General features: G+C 43.2%; 1 protein-coding gene across 1 annotated transcript in view; it reads right to left on the bottom strand.

Moving 5' to 3' along the window:
• The window catches only part of cntn5 (contactin 5), a gene marked incomplete at both ends in the record, with an annotated part of 260,961 nt that overhangs the window by 72,289 nt on the left and 166,635 nt on the right, over positions 1-22,037 (bottom strand). The window lies entirely within an intron of this gene.

Consider the following 22,037-nt stretch of genomic DNA (forward strand, 5'->3'; position numbering starts at 1 on the left):
ACACATTACACTGGACCTATCATACTACTATGGCTGACCCTGTAGAACAACACATTACACTGGCACCTATCATACTACTATGGCTGACCCTGTAGAACAACACATTACACTGGACCTATCATACTACTATGGCTGACCCTGTAGAACAACACATTACACTGGACCTATCATACTACTATGGCTGACCCTGTAGAACAACACATTACACTGGACCTATCATACTACTATGGCTGACCCTGTAGAACAACACATTACACTGGACCTATCATACTACTATGGCTGACCCTGTAGAACAACACATTACACTGAACCTATCATACTACTATGGCTGACCCTGTAAAACAACACATTACACTGCACCAATCATACTACTATGGCTGACCCTGTAGAACAACACATTACACTGCACCTATCATACTACTATGGCTGACCCTGTAAAACAACACATTACACTGCACCTATCATACTACTATGGCTGACCCTGTAAAACAACACATTACACTGCACCTATCATACTACTATGGCTGACCCTGTAAAACAACACATTACACTGCACCTATCATACTACTATGGCTGACCCTGTAAAACAACACATTACACTGCACCTATCATACTACTATGGCTGACCCTGTAAAACAACACATTACACTGCACCTATCATACTACTATGGCTGACCCTGTAAAACAACACATTACACTGGACCTATCATACTACTATGGCTGACCCTGTAGAACAACACATTACACTGCACCTATCATACTACTATGGCTGACCCTGTAAAACAACACATTACACTGCACCTATCATACTACTATGGCTGACCCTGTAAAACAACACATTACACTGCACCTATCATACTACTATGGCTGACCCTGTAGAACAACACATTACACTGGACCTATCATACTACTATGGCTGACCCTGTAAAACAACACATTACACTGCACCTATCATACTACTATGGCTGACCCTGTAAAACAACACATTACACTGCACCTATCATACTACTATGGCTGACCCTGTAAAACAACACATTACACTGCACCTATCATACTACTATGGCTGACCCTGTAAAACAACACATTACACTGCACCTATCATACTACTATGGCTGACCCTGTAAAACAACACATTACACTGCTCTTATAATACTACTCTTGTAGTTGCCAGGGACAGGGACAACTGAGAATGGGAATTGTAATATGTTTTACCACTGCTCATTTCAAACAATGGTTGCATCTGAAATTGTACCCTATTCCCTATACAGTGAGGGAAAAAAGTATTTGATCCCCTGCTGATTTTGTACTTTTGCCCACTGACGAAGACATGATCAGTCTATCATTTTAATGGTAGGTTTATTTGAACAGTGAGAGACAAAATAACAACAACAAAATCCAGAAAAACACATGTAAAAAAAATTATAAATTGATTTGCATTTTAATGAGGGAAATAAGTATTTAACCCCTCTGCAAAACATGACTTAGTACTTGGTGGCAAAACCCTTGTTGGCAATCACAGAGGTCAGACGTTTCTTGTAGTTGGCAACCAGGTTTGCACACATCTCAGGACGGATTTGGTCCCACTCCTCTTTGCAGATCTTCTCCAAGTCATTAAGGTTTCGAGGCTGACGTTTGGCAACTCGAACCTTCAGCTCCCTCCACAGATTTTCTATGGGATTAAGGTCTGGAGACTGGCTAGGCCACTCCAGGACCTTAATGTGCTTCTTCTTGAGCCACTCCTTTGTTGCCTTGGCCGTGTGTTTTGGTTCATTGTCATGCTGGAATACCCATCCACGACCCATTTTCAATGCCCTGGCTGAGGGAAGGAGGTTGTCACCCAAGATTACATGGACAAGTACATGGCCCCGTCCATCGTCCCTTTGATGCGGTGAAGTTTTCCTGTTCCCTTAGCAGAAAAACAAGTATGGGTAAGTAGATAAAGGGCTTGATTGCCAAAATCTTGCACTATCCCTTTAAGTGAATACTGGTATCGATTCATTCAATATACTGATATACCGGAATCCCTTTTGAGCTCTCCTGTCAATCAGCCCATCTCTACATACATACATATGCTCGTTAGCTTCCATTAACTTCTCTCCATCTACATTACCCAGTCAGAGTCTAATCAAGGGTTAATGCATTACCCTCTCAGAGTCTAATCGGGGGTTAATGCATTACCCTCCCAGAGTCTAATCAAGGGATAATGCATTACCCTCTCAGAGTTTAATCGGGGTTTAATGCATTACCTTGTCAGAGTCTAATCAGGGGTTAATGTATTACCCTGTCAGAGTCTAATCGGGGGTTAATGTATTACCCTGTCAGAGTCTAATCGGGGGTCAATACATTACCCTGTCAGAGTCTAATCAAGGGTTATTGCATTACCCTGTCAGAGTCTAATCAAGGGTTAATGCATTACCCTGTCAGAGTCTAATCAGGGGTTAATGCATTACCCTGTCAGAGTCTAATCAAGGGTTAATGCATTACCCTGTCAGAGTCTAATCAGGGGTTAATGTATTACCCTCTCAGAGTCTAATCAAGGGTTAATGCATTACCCTGTCAGAGTCTAATCAGGGGTTAATGCATTACCCTGTCAGAGTCTAATCAAGGGTTATTGCATTACCCTCTCAGAGTCTAATCGGGGGTTAATACATTACCCTGTCAGAGTCTAATCAAGGGTTAATGTATTACCCTCTCAGAGTCTAATCGGGGGTTAATACATTACCCTGTCAGAGTCTAATCGGGGGTTAATGCATTACCCTGTCAGAGTCTAATCAAGTGTTAATGCATTACCCTCTCAGAGTCTAATCGGGGGTTAATACATTACCCTGTCAGAGTCTAATCAAGGGTTAATGCATTACCCTCTCAGAGTCTAATCAAGGGTTAATGCATTACCCTGTCAGAGTCTAATCGAGGGTTAATGTATTACCCTGTCAGAGTCTAATCAGGGGTTAATGCATTACCCTGTCAGAGTCTAATCGAGGGTTAATGTATTACCCTGTCAGAGTCTAATCGGGGGTTAATGCATTACCCTCTCAGAGTCTAATCAGGGGTTAATGCATTACCCTGTCAGAGTCTAATCAGGGGTTAATGCATTACCCTGTCAGAGTCTAATCAAGGGTTAATGCATTACCCTGTTAGAGTCTAATCAGGGGTTAATGCATTACCCTGTCAGAGTCTAATCAGGGGTTAATGTATTACCCTGTCAGAGTCTAATCAGGAGTTAATGTATTACCCTGTCAGAGTCTAATCGAGGGTTAATGCATTACCCTGTCAGAGTCTAATCGAGGGTTAATGCATTACCCTCTCAGAGTCTAATCGAGGGTTAATGTATTACCCTGTCAGAGTCTAATCAAGGGTTAATGCATTACCCTGTCAGAGTCTAATCAGGGGTTAATGTATTACCCTGTCAGAGTCTAATCAGGGGTTAATGCATTACCCTGTCAGAGTCTAATCGAGGGTTAATGCATTACCCTGTCAGAGTCTAATCAAGGGTTAATGCATTACCCTGTCAGAGTCTAATCAAGGGTTAATGCATTACCCTGTCAGAGTCTAATCGAGGGTTAATGCATTACCCTGTCAGAGTCTAATCGAGGGTTAATGCATTACCCTGTCAGAGTCTAATCAGGGGTTAATGTATTACCCTGTCCGAGTCTAATCGAGGGTTAATGTATTAGCCGAACCAACCTCATCTCATCATCTGACTGCCAGCTTTTAAAACTTAGCCATCCCAATTACTGAGCACACTGAGTCCTTCAGAGCTCAGCACTGATAATATACTGACAACAATATTAAAGGCATAAGGCTGAAGGGAGAGGCAGAGAGTTGCTGCTTCATGGGAGCCAATGGCATCAGGCCTGGAAGGATAACAGGGAGATTCATCCCCATTAGGACAGGGATGTAAAACCTAATGCCATATGGGGTGTGGGTGTGTGAGAGAGAGAGAGAGAGAGAGAGAGAGAGAGAGAGAGAGAGAGAGAGAGAGAGAGAGAGAGAGAGAGAGAGAGAGAGAGAGAGAGAGAGAGAGAAGGAGAGAGAGAGAGAGAGAGAGAGAGAGAGAGAGAGACAAGTGTTCATGTGTGTGTTTGTTTCTGAGAGAGTGGGTGTGCGTACATTTGCTTGTGTGTGTGTGTGTGTGTGTGTGTGTGTGTGTGTGTGTGTGTGTGTGTGTGTGTGTGTGTGTGTGTGGAGGGGGGTGTATTTACCCATAACTCCAATGGAATCAATAGTTGAAGGCTGAATTTATCTCCTCATTTCAAGCCATCAGCCCTTTCAATCTTCTAGCTCATTCCTTTCCACATGGAGGACACTTTCCCACTCATATAAAATGTATCATACCATTTTGAGAGCACATTCAGTAGAGGGAGAAAAGATCTTAAATGAAACCAAACAACCTTGGTCTGTTCAGCTAGTGGTTGTGTTTGTTTGTGTGTGTGTGTGTTGTGTGTTGTGTTAAAGCCGTACTATGTGTGTGTGTGTGTTGTGTTGAAGATGTGCCTGTCTGTCTGTCTGTCTGTCTGTCTGTCTGTCTGTCTGCCTGCCTGCCTGTCTGTCTGTCTGCCTGTCTGTCTGTCTGTCTGTCTGTCTGTCTGTCTGTCTGTCTGTCTGTCTGTCTGTCTGTCTGTCTGTCAGTCTGCCAGTATGCCTGCCTGTATGTCTGTCTGCCTGCCTGCCTGTCTGTCAGTCAGTCAGTCAGCCAGTCAGTCAGTCAGTCTGTCTGTCTAAAGGAAGATACATCAGATCTCTAACATGCTCAGTCACATCTGTATCTCTGTGTCGACGTTGATAAACATGACTGAGTGATCCACTGAGTGACATAAGGTGTTGTGTGACCTTTAGACGGATTGATTCTCATTGAAGTTGAACAAGACTTTGGTGCAATGAGCCGTACCTAAAGTCAATAACTATAAATCCCTCCCCCTCAGTCATCAGTGACTCTGCGTCGTAATTGTATTTAGGCATCTGCATATGCCTCTTCTAGTAAAGGAAAATACAGGTTTGTCACGCCCTGACATAGAGTTCGCTAGTTGGTTTGGTCAGGGTGTGAGTATTCTATGTAATGTGTAATTATATGTGGAGCTCTAGTATGTTTAGGTCTATGTTGGACGGGTGTGGTTCCCAATCAGAGGCAGCTGTCGGTCGTTGTCTCTGATTGGGGATCATACTTAGGTAGCCTGGTTGCCTACCTTAGTTGTGGGATCTTGACTCGTGTTTTGGCACTGTTTGAGCTTCACGTTACGTTGCTTTTGTTATTTTGTCAAGTGTTTGTTCGTATTAATAAACATGTACGCATACCACGCTGCTCCTTGGTCTGACCCGTCTCTCAACGACCGTGACAAGGTTACATTACCTTTACTCAATATAATGTCAGGAAAATACAGGTTACATTACCTTTACTCAATATAATGTCAGGAAAATACAGGTTACATTACCTTTACTCAATATAATGTCAGGAAAATACAGGTTACATTACCTTTACTCAATATAATGTCAGGAAAATACAGGTTACATTACCTTTACTCAATATAATGTCAGGAAAATACAGGTTACATTACCTTTACTCAATATAATGTCAGGAAAATACAGGTTACATTACCTTTACTCAATATAATGTCAGGAAAATACAGGTTACATTACCTTTACTCAATATAATGTCAGGAAAATACAGGTTACATTACCTTTACTCAATATAATGTCAGGAAAATACAGGTTACATTACCTTTACTCAATATAATGTCAGGAAAATACAGGTTACATTACCTTTACTCAATATAATGTCAGGAAAATACAGGTTACATTACCTTTACTCAATATAATGTCAGGAAAATACAGGTTACATTACCTTTACTCAATATAATGTCAGGAAAATACAGGTTACATTACCTTTACTCAATATAATGTCAGGAAAATACAGGTTACATTACCTTTACTCAATATAATGTCAGGAAAATACAGGTTACATTACCTTTACTCAATATAATGTCAGGAAAATACAGGTTACATTACCTTTACTCAATATAATGTCAGGAAAATACAGGTTACATTACCTTTACTCAATATAATGTCAGGAAAATACAGGTTACATTACCTTTACTCAATATAATGTCAGGAAAATACAGGTTACATTACCTTTACTCAATATAATGTCAGGAAAATACAGGTTACATTACCTTTACTCAATATAATGTCAGGAAAATACAGGTTACATTACCTTTACTCAATATAATGTCAGGAAAATACAGGTTACATTACCTTTACTCAATATAATGTCAGGAAAATACAGGTTACATTACCTTTACTCAATATAATGTCAGGAAAATACAGGTTACATTACCTTTACTCAATATAATGTCAGGAAAATACAGGTTACATTACCTTTACTCAATATAATGTCAGGAAAATACAGGTTACATTACCTTTACTCAATATAATGTCAGGAAAATACAGGTTACATTACCTTTACTCAATATAATGTCAGGAAAATACAGGTTACATTACCTTTACTCAATATAATGTCAGGAAAATACAGGTTACATTACCTTTACTCAATATAATGTCAGGAAAATACAGGTTACATTACCTTTACTCAATATAATGTCAGGAAAATACAGGTTACATTACCTTTACTCAATATAATGTCAGGAAAATACAGGTTACATTACCTTTACTCAATATAATGTCAGGAAAATACAGGTTACATTACCTTTACTCAATATAATGTCAGGAAAATACAGGTTACATTACCTTTACTCAATATAATGTCAGGAAAATACAGGTTACATTACCTTTACTCAATATAATGTCAGGAAAATACAGGTTACATTACCTTTACTCAATATAATGTCAGGAAAATACAGGTTACGTTTGTATTTGTATTTGTATTTATTAGGGATCCCCATTAGCTGCTGCCAAGGCAGCAGCTACTCTTCCTGGGGTCCAAACATATTAAAGCACTTACATTACATATAAAACTAAATATAAAACAGTACATCATATGACATTATTACACCACTACATATCTACAATACAACATCTTTAATACCACCATACAACAATATCACAATGTGTGCGTATGCATGTGTCTATACCCTTGTGTGTGTCTCTTCACAGTCCCCGTTGTTCCATAAGGTGTATTTTTTACTATAATGAATACTGGTACTCAGTCTTCAGCCTTCACAAAATCATTGACAATGTACTTATTTAATTTAATTGAAATGTCCTTTATAGGAAATAATAAGTCATATATACAACACAAATAAAAAACAGAAATACCTTATTTACATAAGTATTCAGACCCTTTGCTATGAGACTCGAAATTGAGCTCAGGTGCATCCTGTTTCCATTGATCATCCTTGAGATGTTTCTACAACTTGATTGGAGTCCACCTGTGGTAAATTCAATTGATTGGACATGATTTGGAAAGGCACACAGCTGTCTATATACGGTCCCACAGTTGACAGTGCATGTCAGAGCAAAAAAACAAACCATGAGGTCGAAGGAATTGTCCGTAGAGCTCCGAGACAGGATTGTGTCGAGGCACAGACCTGGGGAAGTGTCACGACTTCCGCCGAGGCTGCCCCCCCCCCCCCCCCCCTCCTGGTTCGGGCAGGCTTCGGCGTTCGTCGTCACTGGAGTACTAGCTACTGCCGATCCCATTCTCATCACTCCACTTGTCATGTCTTGTCAATCACACACACCTGGTGCTCATTCCTCTAATTAGTATGCGTATAAGTGTTCCCTCTGTTCCCCTTGTCTTTGTGAGTGATTGTTTTGTTGTGAGAGCGTGTGGCTCGGTGGAGCTACTATTCACTGTGTATTTGCCAAGGTGGATCTTTACCCTTGTAATAGTGTCGTTTGACACTTGGGGCGTTTGATTTATGTAAACAGAATAAACTCTGGACTTCGGAGTTTTACCTCCTGCGCCTGACTCCTTCCTTCACACCTCGTCCCAGGAAGGCTACCAAAAAATGTCTACAGCATTGAAGGTCCCCAAGAACACATTGGCCACCATCATTCTTAAATGGAAGAAGTTTGGAACCACCATGACTCTTCCTAGAGCTGGCCGCCCGGCCTAACTGAGCAATCGGGGGAGAAGGGCCTTAGTCAGGGAGGTGACCAAGAACCCGATGGTCACTCTGACAGAGCTCCAGAGTTCCTCTATGGAGATGGGAGAACTTTCCAGAAGGACAACCATCTCTGCAGCACTCCACCACTCAGGGCTTTATGGTAGAGTGGCCAGACGGAAGCCACTCCTCAGTAAAAGGCAAGACAGCCCGCTTGCAGTTTGCCAAAAGGCACCTAAAAATTCGAAGATAAATACACAATGCAGGGAATCAACGATCAATGGAAATAGTGTTTTTTCTGCATATTGAATATTAATGGGTCAGGGACACGGGTTGTTCTTCAGTTCAACATCTGTTTAGAATCTGGGTTCCAGTCCAGAACTAATAGCTACATCTGGCAAGTTCTCATTGGTCCAAATTGTCTATACATTGAGCCTGAAACGCAATACTTGGTATTTGGCCATTGGCCCAATTTTATTGCAAAGAATTCTAATTGGTCAACCACAGGCTAGGCTTGGGTATAAACTACACCCTTGTTTCTTTGTTCAGTGGAGAAAACATTGAGGACAGGGTAGAATAAACATCTACCATCTACTTTCCAGCATAACAAATATGATTTGTATCAACTGAGAAACAAGATTTTCTGGTCTGATGAAACCAAGATTGAACTCTTTGGCCTGGCACCATCCCTACGGTGAAGCATGGTGGTGGCAGCATCATGCTGTGGGGATGTTTTTTAGCGGCAGGGACTGGGAGACTAGTCAGGATCGAGGGAAAGATGAATGGAGCAAAGTACAGAGAGATCCTTGATGAAAACCTGCTCCAGAGCGCTCTGGACCTCAGACTGGGGTGAAGGTTCACATTCAAACAGGACAACGACCCTAAGCACACAGCCAAGACAACGCAGCAGTGGCTTCGGGACAAGTCTCTGAATGTCCTTGAGTGGCCCAGCCAGAGCCTGGACTTGAACCTGATCTAATATCTCTGGAGAGACCTGAAAATAGCTGTGCAGTGATGCTCCCCATCCAACCTGACATAACTTGAGAGGATCTGCAGAGAAGAATGGGAGAAACTACCCAAATATATGTGTGCCAAGCTTGTAGCCTCATACCAAAGAAGACTCAAGGCTGTAATTGTTGCCAAAGGTGCTTCAACAAAGTACTGAGTAAAGGGTCTGAATACTTATGTAAATGTCGTTATTTCAATTTTTCTTTTTTTATACATACATTTCTAAAAACCTGTTTTTGCTTTGTCATTATGGGGTATTGTGAGTAGATTGATGAGGGGGAAAAAACTATTGAATCCTTTTTAGAATAAGGCTGTAAATTAACAAAATGTGGAAAAAGTCAAGGGGTCTGAATACTTTCTGAATGCACTGTATATACACTGAACAAAAATATAAACACAACATGCAACAATTTCAAAGATTTTACTGAGTTACAGTTCATATACGGAAATAAGTCAATTGAAATGATTCCATTACACCCTAATCTATAGATTTCACATGGGAATACAGATATGCGTCTGTTGGTCACAAATACCTTAACAGGTAGGGGCTGCCTCATGCAGTGCGACACAATCTCCTTTTCATATAGTTGATCAGGCCGTTTATTGTGGGCTGTGGAAAGTTGTCCCACTCCTCTTCAATGGCTGTGCGAAGTTGCTGAATATTGGTGGGAACTGTAACAGGCTGTCGTACATGTCGATCCAGAGCATACCAAACATGCTCAATGGGTGACACGTCTGATGAGTATGCAGGCCATGGAAGAACTGGGACATTTTCAGCGTCCAGGAAATGTGTACAGATGATGGCGGCGGGTGAATGGCACAACAATGGGCCTCAATTAGTGTTCGCTGTCCGAAGCTTATGCCTGCCCCATAGCATAACCCCACCGCCACCATGGGCACGCTGTTCACAACGTTGCAACTTTTGATTTGACGGCACCTGCGCAGTTTGGTGAAGTGTTTCATTTAGCCAACGTCGCCTAAAAGTGTGATCAGGGATTTCTATTTGGAGAAGCAGTTTTAGCTTATCTTCATACTGTACTGTCTTTTTTGCTATACTTTTCCACTGAGCCCAGATCCGGGGTCAGTTTTCAATCGTTGCATGCCATCTGCCAGGTACAGTTGAAACCGGGATTCATCCCTGAAAGCACACTTCTCAAGCGTGCCAGTGGCCATCAGCTGTCCGGGTGGCTGGTCTCAGACGGTCCCGCAGGTGAAGAAGCCGGATGTGGAGGTCCTGGGCTGGCGTGGTTACACGTGGTCTGCGGTTGTGAGGCCATTTGGACGTACTGCCACATTCTCTAAAACAACGTTGGAGGTGGCTTATGGTAGAGAAATGAACATTCAATTCTCTGGCAACAGCTCAGGGGGACATTCCTACAGTCAGCATGCCAATTGCACGCTCCCTCAAAATTTGAGACAACTTTACATGTTGTGTTTATATTTTTGTTCAGTATAAATGCCATTTAGCAGATGCTTCCCAGCTAGCACATTGGGTTCCTTGGAAGTTGTGGGAACGTATGTTTTTGATTTCACATTGGTTGTGGGAACTAAGCCGTTTCCTGACTGGTAAAAAGGAAAGCTTTTTAAACGTTCTGAGAACATTTGCGAACATTTCACCTGTACCAGGAACATTTATTTTTAGGTTGCAGGGAGGTTCTGAGAAATTTTTTGAATAACTTCCTTAAACTTACATTGTAAGTTTCATTAAGACTTTTAATAGCACTGCTGGCTTATTTTGGGTTGACTTTTTTAAACTCCAAACACAGATAGGATACATGGAATTCATTTCCTTAGGCATTAATCATGCAAACACATTTATTTTTTATTGTGACATGGCATCAGTGAGATTCAATCCTATAATCTACTGTTCTCTATCCAATTAGTCCACTGCACCACCAGGATAGAGCTAGGAAGCCATGTTTTTTTTTACAAAGCTGTTCATTTTAGTCTATTCAATCAGACCCAAAGGAAACAAGCACTACTTAAGATCATGCGACCTGAACACACTTAACAAGATAGAGGATAGAAAGAGTTTGTTGATGTACACTACCGTTCAAAAGTTTGAGGTCAATTAGAAATGTCCTTGTTTTCCATGAAAACATACATGAAATGAGTTTGAATAGGAAATATAGCAAAATGAATAGGAAATGTAGTCATTGACAAGGTTAGAAATTATTTTTAATTGAAATAATAATCGTGTCCTTCAAACTTTTCTTTCGTCAAAGAATCCTCCATTTGCAGCAATTAAAGCTTTGCAGACCTTTGGCATTCTAGTTGTCAATTTGTTGAGGTAATCTGAAGATATTTCACCCCATGCTTCCTGGAGCACCTCCAACAAGTTTGATTGGCTTGATGGGCACTTCTTATGTACCATACGGTCAAGCTGCTCCCACAACAGCTCAATTGGGTTGAGATCCGGTGACTGTGCTGGCCACTCCATTATAGACAGAATACCAGCTGACTGCTTCTTCCCTAAATAGTTATTGCATAGTTTGGAGCTGTGCTTTGGGTCATTGTCCTATTGTAGGAGGAAATTGGCTCCAATCAAGCGCCGTCCACAGGGTATGGCATGGCGTTGCAAAATGGAGTCTTCCTTCTTCAAGATCCCTTTTACCCTGTACAAATCTCCCACTTACCACCACCAAAGCACCCCCAGACCATCACATTGCCTCCACCATGCTTAACAGACGACATCAAGCACTCCTCCAGCATCTTTTCATTTTTTTCATTTGGTCTGCGTCTCACAAATGTTATTCTTTATGATCCGAACACCACAAACTTCGATTTGTCTGTCCATAACACTTTTTTCCAATCTTCCTCTGTCCAGTGTCTGTGTTCATTTGCCCATCTTAATCTTTTCGTTTTATTGGCCAGTCTGAGATATGGCTTTTTCTTTGCAACTCTGCCTAGAAGGTCAGCATCCCAGAGTCTCCTCTTCACTGTTGACGTTGAGACTGGTGTTTTGCGGGTACTATTTAATGACACTGCCAGTTGAGGACCTGTGAGGCAAAAGGGTTTTCTAATGATCAATTAGCCTTTTCAAATTATAACCTTGGATTAGCAAACACAACGTGCCATTGGAACACAGGACTGATGGTTGCTGATAATGGGCCTCTGTACGCCTATGTAGATATTCCATAAAAAATCTGCCGTTTCCTGCTACAATAGCCATTTACAACATTAACAATGTCTACACTGTATTTCTGTTCAATTTGATGTTATTTTAATGGACAAAAAAAATGCTTTTCTTTTGAAAACAAGGACCTTTCTAAGTGACCCCAAACTTTTGAACGGTAGTGTATATGTTTTAAAATAATATTCTTAGAACATTGTCTGAACGTTACTAAAGATTTCTTGTGGTTTTTGTGGAAAGTTCTCAGAACAATTTGAGAACATTGTTTTAAAAAGAACCACGGAGGAACCTGTAGAAAAGGTTATGCTGAAGTACTGAAATTCCCACAGAAGAACATTGTTTTTTTATGTTTTCTGCATGGATTCCGCGATGCAGTTAGCTTTTAACAGCTAGGACCACTATTTATTGTGTTTCGGAATCCCACTCAGGCTGGTTGCTACCCTCCTAATCTCAGTCGCAGGTAGGTTTTCCAATGGAGCCCTCTTTGTCTGGAGAACTAAATGAACGGTTCCAGCGCTGTAGGAGCTGTATCTACTACGCTTTGTTTCGGGACAAACCGGATCACTCAGAGTTCCAATGCGGCAATTGTTTACTTGCCGAGGATTATAGGCTTGAGGTGGCTTCCTTGATCACGCAGGTCGCCAGCCTACGTAAGAAACTGGGGAAAACGCAGAGAGGAATGTTTACATTTTCTACGCCGGTGGCTGGATGATATTCGCGCTTGTTGGATGCATCTCCGCCTTGTCGTTTGTCATTATCCGACTGGCCGGTATTGCCCGGAACTCCCCCATCTGATAGCGCCGTCGAAGGAGCACAGCATGAGGAGAAAGGCAATCAACGATGGTCGCATGTCACAAACCGTGGAAGCCGAAGACAGCGGCCTCCCGCAAAGCAGTCTACACTCCCAACGAGAGACCCGGAGCGGATACAAACAACGAATAGTTTCGCCGTCCTGGAGACTGATCTTCCTGCACCTTCGTCGCTGTCTGCGGCTGCAGTGCCCACTACTATGATTTTGAAGTCGACGTCAGCAACCTTCCATCCCTACTCTGGACCAGGCGCCGGGAGCAACGGGCTCAAGTTATCCTGCCTCTCACCCATCCAGAAAGGATTCTCAGAATCCTGTGAAGCGTGGGAGTGGGCGGATTTCCTCATCCTTCTCGCCAGCCGTGATTTTGGGCAGCTTCATGGTAAGAAATGTGACCGTTCCTGGTGCAAACACAATGTCCTATCCCGGAGCTCGAGTAAATGACATTACTAAGCTGCTCCCGAATGTACTACGTCAGGAAATCGATTCTATCGTAGTCTATGTGGGTTTTAATGACATTATGAAGGGCAGCTCTGAACAGTTGAAACTGGATTTTAAAGAGCTGATTGACTCTCTGCTAGACACGAACAAACGCCCCATAATATCTGGCCCTCTGCCCTCCCTAAATTGTGGCATTGAACAACGGTTCAGCAGGCTTTTAGCCCTCCATAACTGGCTACGAGACTATTGCAGCTCTGTGGGTGTAACATTTACTGACAATTTTGAGACCTTTTGGAAACAAAACACGTTTTATAAGGAGGATGGGATCCACCCAAATCATTTGGGTTCCTGGATCCTTTCACAGCATTATATGGCTGTGTTGAGACAATGATTTATCAGTGACCCAAGCCCAGCTCAGCTAATCCCTACCATTGTGACGCAGAGTTGTCATAATGCTTCAGCAAATGTACATTATACCAGGGGCATTGGTAGACACAATGTAAGGAACCTAATTTATGTCCCTCTAACTGCCCTGAATGCCTCTGCTGATCCTACAACTATTGTATGCAGTAATCATGTGCCTATGAACCAGATTTATACTGTTAGCACTGTGGCGGTGTGCCTTAGTAGGAAGTCCACTGTGTGCAGCTCACCCTGCACTAAAATAAATAAGATGAGCATGTCTACTTCTGCTAAGCATCCCAGTAAAGCAATGAAAACAATCAAGCATTCCAGAAGAAAAGTGCTCAAAATAGCCCACGTTAACATATGTAGCTTAAGAACCACGGTTCATGAAATCAATAATTTGCTGGTAACAGATGACATTCATATTCTGACTATCTCTGAAACTCACTTAGATAACATATTTGATGATACAGTGGTTGCAATACAAGGTTATACCATTTACAGAAAATATAGAAATGCCAATGGTGGAGGTGTTGCTGTTTATATTCAGAACCACATTCCTGTAAAGATTAGAGAGGATCTCATGTTAAATACTGTTAAAGTAATATGGCTACAGTTTCATCTGCCTCACCTAAAGCCCATTCTGGTGGGAAGCTGCTATCGACCACCAAGTGCTAACAGTCAGTATCTGGATAACATGTGTGAAATGCTTGATAATGTATGTGATATCAACAGAGACATATATTTTCTGGGTGATTTCAATATTGACTGGCTTTCATCAAGCTGCCCACTCAAGAAAAAGCTTCAAATAGTAACCAGTGCCTACAACCTGGTTCAGGTTATCAATCAACCTACCAGGGTAGTTACAAACAGCACAGGAATTAAATTATCAACATGTATTGATCACATCTTTACTAATGATACAGAAATTTGCTTGAAAGCAGTATCCAGATTCCAAAGGCTGGGCCTGATATAGTGTATAAGGAGTTTTGTAGTGATTCCTATGTTGTTGATGTACAGTGCCTTGCAAAAGTATTCATCCCCCTTGGCGTTTATCCTATTTTGTTGCATTACAACCTGTAATTTAAATGGATTTTATTTGGATTTCATGTAATGGACATACACAAAATAGTCCAAATTGGTGAAGTGAAATGAAAAAAAGAACTTGTTTAAAAGAATTAAAAAAAATCAATAACGGAAAAGTGGTGCGTGCATATGTATTCGCCCCCTTTGCTATGACGCCCCTATATAAGATCTGGTGCAACCAATAACCTTCAGAACTCACATAATTAGTTTTAAAAAGTCCAACTATGTGCAATCTAAGTGTCACATTATCTGTCAAATGATCTAAGTATATATACACCTGTTCTGAAAGGCCCCAGAGTCTGCAACACCACTAAGCAAGGGGCACCACCAAGCAAGCGGCACCACGAAGACCAAGGAGCTCTCAAAACAGGTCAGGGACAAAGTTATGGAAAAGTATAAAACAGGGTTGGGTTATTAAAAAATATCCGAAACTTTGAACATCCCACGGAGCACCATTAAATCCATTATTAAAAAATGGAAAGAATATGGCACCACAACAAACCTGCCAAGAGAGGGCTGCCCACCAAAACTCACGGACAAGGAGGGCATTAATCAGAGGCAACAAAGAGACCAAAGATAACCCTGAAGGATATGCAAAGCTCCACAGCGGAGATTGGAGTATCTGTCCATAGGACCACTTTAAGCCGTACACTCCACAGAGCTGGGCTTTACGGAAGAGTGGCCAGAAAAAAAAACATTGCTTTAAGAAAAAAAGAAGCAAACATGTTTCGTGTTTGCTAAAAGGCATGTGAGAGACTCCCCAAACATATGGAAGAAGGTACTCTGGTCAGATGAGACTAAAATTGAGCTTTTTGGCCATCAAGGAAAACGCTATGTCTGGCGCAAACCCAGCACCTCTCATCACCCCGAGGACACCCAGAGGACACCATCCGATGTTTTCCATCGGCACGGACTGTGAAACTGGTCAGAATTGAAGGAATGATGGATGGCGCTAAATACAGGGAGATACTTGAGGGAAACTTATTTCAGTCTTCCAGAGATTTGAGACTGGGACGGAGGTTCACCTTCCAGCAGGACAATGACCCTAAGCATACTGCTAAAGCAACACTTGAGTGTTTTAAGGGGAAACATTTAAATGTCTTGGAATGGCCTAGTCAAAGCCCAGACCTCAATACAATTGAGAATCTGTGGTGGGAGTTAAAGATTGCTGTACACCAGCGGAACCCATCCAACTTGAAGGAGCTGGAGCAGTTTTGCCTTGAAGAATGGGCAAAATTCCCAGTGGCTAGATGTGCCAAGCTTATAGAGACATACCCCAAGAGACTTGCAGCTGTAATTTCTGCGAAAGGTGGCTCTACAAAGTTTTGACTTTGGGAAGGTGAATAGTTATGCACGCTCAAGTTTTCTGTTTTTTTGTCTTATTTCTTATTTGTTTCACACAAAAAAAGTATTTTGCCTCTTCAAAGTGGTAGGCATGTTGTGTAAATGAAATGATACAAACCCCCAAAAAATCAATTTTAATTCCAGGTTGTAAGGCAACAAAATAGGAAAAATTTCAAGGGGTTGAATACTTTCACAAGCCACTGTAAATAATATTTGTTGGTCCGTGGTGTGTAATGAGGAGCAAACAGACACTGCACTTGACACATTTATGAACTTGCTTATTTCAGTTACTAATAAGCATGCAAACATTAAGAAAATGACTGTAAAAACGGTTGATGAGGAATTGAAAAATGGTATGGTTGAGAGGGATGAGGCAAAAGGAATGGCAAATAAGTCTGGCTGCACAACCAATTGGCAAACGTATTTCAAATTGAGAAATCATGTGACTAAACTGAATAAAAAGAAGAAGAAACTACACTATGAAACAAAGATATATTACATAAAGAATGATAGTAAAAAGCTTTGGAGCACCTTAAAAAAAAAAAAAATTCCGCTACCCAAGAATAACAAAGCCCCCTTTACTGACTCAAATAGCCGACCAATCAGCCTGTTACCAACCCTTAGTAAAGTTTTGACCAGATACAATGATATTTTACAGTAAACAAACGTTGAGCATACTTATAGGGAAGGACATTCAACAAGCACAGCACTTACACAAATGTTCTGAGAAATTGATGGTAAAAAGATTGTGGGGGCTGTTTTGTTAGACTTCAGTGGGGCTTTTGACATTATCGATCATAGTCTGCTGATGGAAAAACTTATGTGTTATGGCTTTACACCCCCTGCTATATTGTGGATACAGAGTTACCTGTCTAACAGAACACAGAGGGTGTTCTTTCATGGAAGCCTCTCCAACATAATCCAGGTAGAATCAGGAATTCCCCAGGGCAGCTGTCTAGGCCCCTTACTTTTTTAAATCTTTACTAATGACATGCCGCTGGCTTTGAGTAAAGCCAGTGTGTCTATGTATTTTTTATTTTTTTTATTTTTAACAGAAAATATATATACAGTGTGTGCAAATGTAACAAGTTATGGAGGTAAGGCAATACATAGGCTATAGTATTAACACTGGAATGATAGATGTGCAAGAGATGATGTGCAAATAGAGATGATGGGGTGCAAATGAGCAAAATAAATAACAATATGGGGCTGAGGTAGTTGGGTGGGCTAATTTCAAATGGGCTGTGTACAGGTGCAGTGATCGGTAAGGTGCTCTGACAACTGATGCTTAAAGTTAGTGAGGGAGATAAGAGTCTCCAGCTTCAGAGATTTTTGCAATTCGTTCCAGTCATTGGCAGCAGAGAACTGGGAGGAATGGCGGCTAAAGGAGGTGTTGGCTTTGGGGACGACCAGTGAGATATACCTGCTGGAGCGCATACTACGGGTGGGTGTTGCTATGGTGACCAATGAGCTAAGATAAGGCAGGGATTTGCCTAGCAGTGATTTATAGATGGCCTGGAGCCAGTGGGTTTGGCGACGAATATGTAGTGAGGACCAGCCAACAAGAGCGTACAGGTCACAGTGGTGGGTAGTATATGGGGCTTTGGTGACAAAACGGATGGCACTGTGATAGACTACATCCAATTTGCTGAGTAGAGTGTTGGAGGCTATTTTGTAAATGACATCGCCGAAGTTAGTTTTACGAGGGCATGTTTGGCAGCATGAGTGAAGGAGACTTTTTTGCGAAATAGGAAGCCGATTCTAGATTTAACTTTGGATTGGAGATTCTTAATGTATGTCTGGAAGGAGAGTTTACAGTCTAACCAGACACCTAGGTATTTGTAGTTGTCCACATACTCTAGATCAGACCCGTCGAGAGTAGTGATTCAAGTCGGGTGGGCGGGTGCCAGCAGCGTTCGATTGAAGAGCATGCATTTAGTTTTACTAGTGTTTAAGAGCAGTTGGAGGCTACTGAAGGAGTGTTGTATGGCATTGAAGCTCGTTTGGAGGTTTGTTAACACAGTGTCCAATGAAGCGCCAGATGTATACAAAATGGTGTCGTCTGCGTAGAGGTGGATCTGAGAGTCACCAGCAGCAAGAGCGACATCATTGATATACACGGAGAAAAGAGTCGGCCCGAGAATTGAACCCTGTGGCACCCCCATAGAGACTGCCATAGGTCCAGACAACAGGCCCTCCGATTTGACACATTGAACTCTATCTGAGAAGTAGTTGGTGAACCAGGCGAGGAAGTCATTTGAGAAACCAAGGCTATTTAGTCTGCCAATAAGAATGCGGTGGTTGACAGAGTCGAAACCCCTTGGCCAGGTCGATGAAGACGGCTGCACAGTACTGTCTATTATCGATCACTGTTAAATAATGGGCAAGTTGCAGCGGAGGGTGCAGAGCTGGTGGCCGGAGTAGTGGTATCCAGGTGGAAAGCATGGCCAGCCGTAGCAAAATGCTTGTTGAAATTCTCGATTATTGTAGATTTATCGGTGGTGATAGTGTTTCATAGCAGTGCAGTGGGCAGCTGGGAGGAGGTGCTCTTATTCTCCATGGACATTACAGTGTCCCAAAACTTTTTGGAGTTAGTGCTACAGGATGCAAATTTCTGTTTGAAAAAGTTAGCCTTTGCTTTCCTGACTGCTTGTGTATATTGGTTCCTGACTGCCCTGAAAAGTTGCATATCGCAGGGGCTATTTGATGCTAATGCAGTACGCCACATAATGTTTTTATGCAGGTCAAGGGCAGTCAAGTCTGAGGAGAACCAAGGGCTATATCTGTTCTTAGTTCTGTATTTTTTGAATGGGGCAAGTTTATTTAAGATTGAGAGGAAATTACTTTTAAAGAACAACCAGGCATCCTCTACTGACAGAATGAGATCTATATCCATCCAGGATACCTGGGCCAGGTCAATTAGGAAGGCCTGCTCGCTAAAGTGTTTTAGGGAGCGTTTGACAGTGATGAGGGGTGGTCGTTTGACCGCGGACCCGTTACGGACGCAGGCAATAAGGCAGTGATCGCTGAGATCCTGGTTGAAGACAGAGGAGGTGTATTTAGAGGGTAAGTTAGTCAGGATGATATCTATGAGGGTACCCATGTTTACGGATTTAGGGTTGTACCTGGTAGGTTCGTTGATAATTTGTGTGAGATTGAGGGCATCTAGTTTGGATTGTAGGATGGCCAGGGTGTTAAGCATATCCCAATTTAGGTCACCAAGCAGTACGAACTCTGAGGATAAATGGGGGGCAATCAATTCACATATGGTGTCCAGGGCATAGCTGGGGGCTGAGGGGGGTCTGTAGCAAGTGGTAACAGTGAGATACTTATTTCTGGAAAGGTGGATTTTTAGAAGTAGAAGCTCAAACTGTTTGGGCACAGACCTGGATAGTATGATAGAGCTCTGCAGGCTATCTCTACAGTAGATTGCAACTCCACCCCCTTTGGCAGTTCTATCTTGTCACGCCCTGGCTCTGGGGACACTGTTATGTTGAGCCAGGGTGTGTAATTCTATGTTGGTATTTCTATGTTGGCCTGAGTGACTCCCAATCAGAGGCGACGAGTGTCAGCTGGTTGTCTCTGATTGGGAGCCATATTTAACTGTCTGTCTTTCACTTTGTGTTTGTGGTTTCTTGTTCCGTGTTGGTTGGTGTATGTAACCAGGGACGTCACGGTTTCGTTTTGTTGTTTTGATCGTGTGATCATTTATTAAATAAAGAAGATGTTTGCCTTCAACGCTGCGCCTTGGTCCTCCTCCTTAGACGAGCGTGACAGAAGAAACCACCAAAACTGGACCAAGCAGCGTGTCCAGGAGCCATTGCCTGGGGAATCGCTTGCAGATCTCCGTGGCAACCTCGACTGGGTCCAGCCTTGTAAAGAGCAGAGTGGATGGACTTGGGAACAGTGGAGGAAGAGTTTTGACTGGGTCAAGCCTAATGAAGAGCAGAATGGCTGGAGTTGGAGACAGAGGAGCGAGAGTTGGACGAGAACGATAGAGGCCTGGCCCACGGGGAGGAGAGACCCCCAGAAAATTTTTAGGGGGGGGCTCACGACGTCGGGGCAGCAGGAGGCCGAGATAGAGTGGTCCAGCGGGTTGGCAGAGGAGGCCGCCAGGTTACGGGGGCCACTGGTCGAAGAGGGGATGGAAGGTGGAGAGGCACGGCGAGAGGTACTGGGGTGTGTTACCAGTCCGGTCCGGCCCGTTCCAGATCCCGGTGTAGGGCCAGTGGTGTGTGTCCCCAGTACGGTCCGGTCTGTTCCTGCTCCCCGCACCAAGTCTGTGGTGCGTTTCGTCAGCCCTGTCCAGCCCGTTCCTGCTCTCCGCACCAAGTTTGTGGTGCGCGTTGCCAGCCCAGTCCGGCCCATTCCTGCTCCCCGCACCAAGTCTGTGGTGCGTCTCGTCAGCCCGGCTCGGCCCGTTCCTGCTCCCCGCTCCAAGTCAGTGGTGCGCTTTGTCAGCCCGGCTCGGCCCATTCCTGCTCCCCGCACCAAGTCTGTGGTGCGTTTCGTCAGCCCGGCTCGGCCCATTCCTGCACCCCGCACCAAGTCTGTGGTGCGTTTCGTCAGCCCTGTCCGGCCCGTTCCTGCTCTCCGCACCAAGTCTGTTCCACTGGTGCCTGGTCCGGCACCGGTCAGATGCGTTACGCCGGAGCTAGAGCAATCCGCTCCATCAGTGTGCAGTCCAGCTCCGGCCAGCGGGGCCAGACCGGATCAGGGGTACTTTGGGGGGTTGGAGAGGGAGTGGGGATCAGGTCCGGAGCCGGATCCGCCACCAAGGCGGAGTGCCCACCCGGTCCCTCCCCTGGGGTATTTAGTTGGCGCGGTCGGAGTCCGCGCCTTTAGGGGGGGGTACTGTCACGCCTTGGCTCTGGGGACACTGTTATGTTGAGCCAGGGTGTGTAATTCTATGTTGGTATTTCTATGTTGGCCTGAGTGACTCCCAATCAGAGGCGACGAGTGTCAGCTGGTTGTCTCTGATTGGGAGCCATATTTAACTGTCTGTCTTTCACTTTGTGTTTGTGGTTTCTTGTTCCGTGTTGGTTGGTGTATGTAACCAGGGACGTTTCGTTTTGATCGTGTGATCATTTATTAAATAAAGAAGATGTTTGCCTTCAACGCTGCGCCTTGGTCCTCCTCCTTAGACGAGCGTGACATATCTAGACGGAAAATGTTGTATTTGGGGATGGACATTTCTGAATTTTTGGTGGCCTTCCTAAGCCAGGATTCAGACACTGCTAGAACATCAGGGTTGGCGGAGTGTGCTAACGCAGTGAGTAACTCAAACTTAGGAAGTAGACTTCTGATGTTAATGTGCAGAAAACCAATGCTTTTACGGTTACAGAAGTCAACAAATGATAGCTCCTGGGGAGCAGGAGTGATACTGGGGGCTGCAGGGCCTGGGTTAGCCTCTACATCACCAGAGGAACAGAGGAGGACTAGAATAAGGATACGGCTAAAGGCTTTAAGAACTGGTCTTCTAGTGTGTTGGGTACAGAGAATAAAGGGGGCAGATTTCCGGGCATTGTAGAAAAGATTCAGGGCATAATGTACAGACAAGGATATGGAAGGATATGAGTACAGTGGAGGTAAACCTAAGCGTTGGGTAACAATGAAAGAGATAGCATCACTGGTGGCACCGATTGAGCCGGTCTCTGCGTGTATGGGGGGTGGAACAAAGGAACTATTTGAGGCAGTTTGAGAGGGACTTGGGGTTCTACAGTGAAATTGTAGAATAAGAACTAACTGGAAC

The sequence above is a fragment of the Coregonus lavaretus genome (assembly GCF_964263955.1).
Source record: "Coregonus lavaretus genome assembly, chromosome: 26".
Taxonomy (NCBI): domain Eukaryota; kingdom Metazoa; phylum Chordata; class Actinopteri; order Salmoniformes; family Salmonidae; genus Coregonus; species Coregonus lavaretus.